Genomic DNA, 6,222 nt, shown 5'->3' on the forward strand with positions numbered 1-6,222 from the left:
TAGACTGAGTACCAGTACAGCCTCACAGACAGCCGTCAATGTATTGCGTGTTTAATTTTGAAAGGAAAAATATGTTTTATCAATACACAGAAAACATTGATTACCCACTTCCCTTGTTTACATCACGTGACCAAGGTTGACCCACTTTTTAAGGAGAGTCCAAGCGATTTCATTAGCAGGGTGCGTGGATTTGTTGGGTTTTTTTTTTTTAAATTTGCAATAAATCTGATTACAGAGAAGGCGTGGCTCCGCAGACCATGCAGACTATTCGTTGACCATATTGCAGCAAATAAAGCAATAATAAAAATAGCTTCGTAGACGAAATCATGCTTTTGTTTTTCATCTCATCTAATAATATAGAATATAATTCATCGTTGTTTTGGTGTGAATTTTATTTTCTTATTCCCGTGTAATAGGCCTACATAATAAATAAATTTAATTTACTGGCGAAATCTCAGTCACTTTAATTGCACAAATTGCTTCTTGAGCTCCTGAAATCACGCACAGGCTCAAGAAACAATTATGAAAAATGACATTATTGTCTTCAATACGGGTTTACTTGTATTTGTTACACTGTTTTTGTTTTTGATTTGTTTGTTTTTTTTAGAAAAAAAACAACTATAGAGATATATAGACATATAGATATAGCGAGGGGCCTAACGCCGACAACATACACAACTTGAAAGTCTCAACATGTAATCTGTATTTTTTTCACATAAAAATTGATTAATAGTTTAAATTATACGTTCTCAGAAATTGGCAAGGAACTTCAATAATAATAATAATAATAATAATAATAATAATAATAAATTATATTGAATATCCAACTTGATCTACAGCTGAGGAGAAAATGAAATGGGCTTCAAAATTGATTACAATGGGTGGAGACGTAGACTCGTATTATAGTTTCCGAACTTTCCTGTTTTTTTTGTTTTTGTTGTTGCATGTTTTGTTTTTGGTAAGTGTTTTACGGCGCTCGTAAATGCATAAAGTCATATGTGAGCGCGCCGGACAGTTAAAACTTTTCAGTTGGTAGAAAATTTTGAATTTTGCCCCGGTAGCGGCCTAAGCCTACTCTTATCGATGTTAGACCACCAAGGCAACTTTAACGTGCGCAACTCCGAGATTTTTCGCCTTTGTCCGAGAAGGCTAGGCTTAGATCTTTCCTACCAGAAGATCAGGGGGTTTGACTGAAAGATAGCAGTAAGAATTAGGAGCTAAGGAGTCAGGTATACAGAGGCTGCAGAAAGAGTTAGGAGCCCAGAAGAGGGGGCAAAGGAGGTAAGAGAGAGAGAGAGAGACAGAGACAGACAGACAGACAGAGAGAGAAAGACAGACATGATATGAAGAGAGACAGACATGATGAGAGAGAGAGAGAGAGAGAGAGAGGGAGAGAGAAAAGAGAGGGGTATAGATCTATAATATATAGAAAGCAGAACAGAGACAATTAATCAAGAGAGAGAGACAGAGATGATGAAGAAGAGACAATTAATCAAGAGAGAGAGACAGAGATTATGAAGAAGAGAGAGAGAGAGAGAGAGAGAGAGAGAGAGAGAGAGAGAGAGAGAGAGAGAGAGAGAGAGAGAGAGAGAGAGAAATTGAGAGAGAGAGAGAGAGAGAGAGAAATTGAGAGAGAGAGAGAGAGAGAGAGAGAGAGAGAGAGAGAGAGAGAGAGAGAGAGAGAGAGAGAGAGAGAGAGAGAGAGACATGATAAGAAGAGAGACAGGCAAGATTAGAGAGAGAGGGGGGGGGAGAGAAAAGATAGGGGTATAGATCTATACTATATAGGCCTACATATACATTATAGAGATACATGTACACAGATATAATGTACTAAAGAGCGAAACAGAAAGCAGAACAGAGATAATTAATCAAGAGAGAGATGGAGAGACAGACAGACATGATGAAAAGGAGAGAGAGAGAGAGGGGGGGGGGGGAGAGAGATGATTAAATCAGAGACATAAATCGTTAAAAGTGTGTGTGTGTGAGTGAAGGAGAGAGAGAGAGAGAGAGAGAGAGAGAGAGAGAGAGAGAGAGAGAGAGAGAGAGAGAGAGAGAGAGAGAGAGAGAGAGAGAAAAAAAGAGCTGACCGTGCACCAACACTCGCAGCGATACGTGAAAGGAAAAAATGAACAGTGAAGAGGCCCTCAGAGGCCAATATCAATCGCCCTGTGAGTTGATAGGTGGTCAGATATCTGTTACAGGTTATGGTTCCGCATCGCTTCTTCTCACTGGGTCTATTGAGGAGCCATTGAATAGGCCCTAACACTCGAATGTCGGTATACCTATAGTGCCGTTCGAAACAGTAATTTTAAATAGATCTATCGCCCTTCGCTCAAACCAGGTTTTGGAAAACACGCAAAAATGTATTTTAAACTATACAGGGGGTGTGTATTATGTATGCCCAATGCCTACTTGTCGACCCAAACGTAGTAAGACCAGTGTACGTCTTTTTATAATATTATTGTTTCTATCATGTGATCTCGAGTGACCGTCTCGCAAGGGCTTCTTTCAGCAGTATTATTTTGATTTCAAGAAATTCTTAACAGCCTCAGAATAAAACCCCCTTCTCTTCTTTCAGTTAAAGTCTATCCTTTTCTAGAAATATCCGTTGTTAAATGTTTTCTCATTCTTTTCGTTTGTACTTACAAAGTTCTAAATATAGTAAGGCCATTCAGAAGAAAAACGAAAAAAACAAACCCTGATAGATCTAGATCTAACTTAATTCAGATCAATTTATTACTCGTAAAAACACCCAAGACGATTTGTTACTTCTGTCAACAGCACTCAATCTCGGAAGTTCCGAGCTGTCTCTGTTAAGACCTTATTCTCTACCTTTCAATTCATTTTCTTGCCACTGTTCTACACCAGTACACCAGGCCAACAAAGGCGTTCACTGCGCCAACGTGCTAGCTAACCACCCGTCCCCATAGAATTATGCAAATTTAGATGGCCTAATTATGTCCAAAAAAAAGCAAAATATCATGCAAAAATTATGCAAGTTACCGTAACACCATTCACGACATGTTTTGCACTTTTTCAGCAAGAATTTTCATGATTTTCATGCCTTATGTACAGAAATATTGAAAACAGAACTAATCAGTATCAGTAATTTGTTGTGTATTTGGAAAGAAAACAATATACATCAGTCAGAAAAAAAACCAACCAAAAAATATAATCTCTGTAACTTTCAGCTGTAGATAGATCTCTATAGGGGAAAGAAAAATGAAAAAAAAAAAAGGGGGGCATCTGGACCTCTGATCCTGCACATTACTAAAACCAGGGACACCCGTCAAACATGAAACATCAGAAGACATGAGAACAACAACTTTTGATGGATTGAAAAATTGAACATGCTCGAGGAACAAAATCCCAGCCCATAACTAATATCTTCTAACAAGGGAAATAATCAACTTGTCATTTAAATGAGACTTATTACGGTGATTACTTCCCTTTAGTCACATCGCGAAGCGTTAATTGTTTTGTGAAAAAAAGGGAAAAAACCGCGGGGAATCCAAAATTATGCAAATGTTGCAGAATTACGCGAAAAAACGCGTGTTCGCATAATCCTACGGGGACAGAATCACGTGGTCCATCCTCATGTTTAAGTACAGCAGACGCTACGACGGGTAACACAGCCCATGTCAGTTTACATTTCAACCAACACAGCCCATGTCAGTTTACATTTCAACCCTTTACAAATAAAAGCAGTCGTAATTAATAATATCATTGCAAATCTGTTATAAAAATTTGTTTAAATATATGGAACAATTTGGGGTTTATTGTTTAAAGAACAACTATTCTAGATTACTATTCTGAAGGCCTTGTTTCTATGAAAACTATTATTGGTGAGCTTCGAACTGCAACGCATCACCACGTGGACTTCGAACATCAACAAAGAAAACCGGAAAAAAACCGGCGTTCACCACGTGTACTTTTTTAAAACTTGAAGCTTTGGGACTCACGGCAGTTACAGGGGGAGAGGAGTTTCTTTCTCACTATAAGCTCCGAATAGTGGGCTCATGAGAATCATCCTCTGAAAAATCGGTTTTACTTTGAGCTCTGAATCTTGAATTTCTGAGCGTTAGTCCAGCTCGTAACCCGAAACCAAACGTTTCACGGGGACCAAAATAGGTAGGCTAATACACCTGTACTTATTACCGGCACTAAATACACGTAATGTCATATCAATAGTTATCATATTGTGTGGTTATAAATTGGGAAACTTAGGAGACTGAAAATAGATGGGAAGAATTTAACTATTTCTATGCAATTTGCATATCCAACTGTACTGCTCTGTATCTAGATCTAGCTTCTAAAATACGATCATGGGCTAATAATTCGTTGCAAAAAAGGAGTGTTAGCAATATCGTGAATACAGTCCAGTGAAAGTTTAGAACTTGGAAAGCCTTAGAACTTACCCTCGTCATAAGTATAAGACCATACTTGGTAATAAACGTCTCCAACGATAATCACTTCCTTGTCGCATCGGAGACTCTTGGGGATCATAAATTTCTCCATGTTGAAAAACTGTTCCACAACACGAGAATATAGATCTAATAATGGGCTCACGTCACAGCGATAATTAAATAGTATTATGACGTTGAAACTGAACACTGGCCAACGACACGTGGTCAGCGTGAAAACGCCGATCAAAAGTGAGGAAAAATACTAAATAATTTATCCAAGCAGAATAAAAACACGAGGATAATGTACCTTATAACTAGATCTAGCACTGGAAAAAAAATCAGAAGTCAAAGATACAAAGTTGACACGAAGCAAATTGGAGAGAAGTCTCGCATACAACACATAAACCGTATCCAGAATACTTTGAGAAGTGATGAGTTAAATCTACTGGCGAGTAGTCACTACTGGCGAGTCGTTTGTTGAATTTTTCTTATAAAGAGGTACATTACAATGACGTCATAAATCCTCAACCAATGGCTAACCAGTAGCCTCTTGTCGAGGTGTGGCCCGCCTTTTCTTTATGTCGGAGCTCCAGCACGTGACGTCACAATGAAGTGTCCGAGTTTTGTGTTGGGACGTGACGGGCGCGCAGTGGCGTCTCTAAATTAAAGGCGTCTCCAGCCTCGGGGCTTTTTCAACGTTTACCTGTTTGTTGTTCTACACGATAAACAAATGTTGTTCTTATAATACGATTGGTAAAGTTTCCCTCAAAACCTCAAAATACTCTCCCACTTTAGCAAGCGCTCCCTCTTGCTCCGAAACCTAAAAGAGAAAGAAAGAACAACTTGGACCACCCCAGAACGGGATAAGAATAAATATGACTAAAATTGTAAATGTTTCCCGGGCCCATCGACACAGTATAAATCATTTTGGGAAACAAGTTTGTCGGACCAACCGGGCTAAGATGGATACAATGTCCAAGCAGACGGAGATACTCCAAATAAAAAACCCAAACAAAATAAAAAAAAAAAAATCCTTTCATCACATGGGAATCAAACTAGATCTAGATAATATTCAAGGTCCTTGGTCGTAATGCACTGTTTCAGACTCATTTGTCCCTGATAAGCAAGAAGAAAGAATATAATTTTGTGGTTGTTGTTGCTGCTGCTGTTTTTTGTCATCATTTGCATCCATGTTGTTGTTGTTATTATTATTTTTCCTGTTGTTTTGTTGTTGCTAATAATTTCAACGTTCTCGATAGAAGATTTCGAGAATGGAGCAGTTTGTGCGCAGTCAGAACACCTGGTCGCTCTGACAAAACATTTCAACAAGGAGGACAAAGAGAAAATAACTGCGAAGTCTGGTTTTGATACAACCCGTTGTAACTCAATGAATATAATAATATCTGTAACGAGATTAAACGTAATATCCAACATAATAATAATATATCTCTTTCTTGGAGCGTGGACATGGAGACACGGGGGAGAACATTTGGACAAAGGGGCTTAAAAACCAACCAAACACACACACACAAAAAACAACAAGAGAGATTGAAAAAAACCTTGTCTATGCTTGACTGTCCCAAAGCCCTAAGGCGGTGCAGATTAAATTTCTTAACAAAAGCAAGGCTGACCACAGCTGAGAAAGTGGATGATAGTTACGCATGATCAAGTTCGGACAATGCTTGTCATTTCGTGTGACCAGCACGAGAAATCGGTAACACCTTGTGACAGTTTTGCGCCCCAACCAGAAGTCCGAAGGAACAGTGCGAGACGTGTAATTAAATTTTAATTGTAGTCACACCAAATTGGGGGG

Source organism: Aplysia californica, unplaced genomic scaffold (assembly GCF_000002075.1).
Source record: "Aplysia californica isolate F4 #8 unplaced genomic scaffold, AplCal3.0 scaffold00470, whole genome shotgun sequence".
NCBI classification, from domain to species: Eukaryota; Metazoa; Mollusca; class Gastropoda; order Aplysiida; family Aplysiidae; genus Aplysia; species Aplysia californica.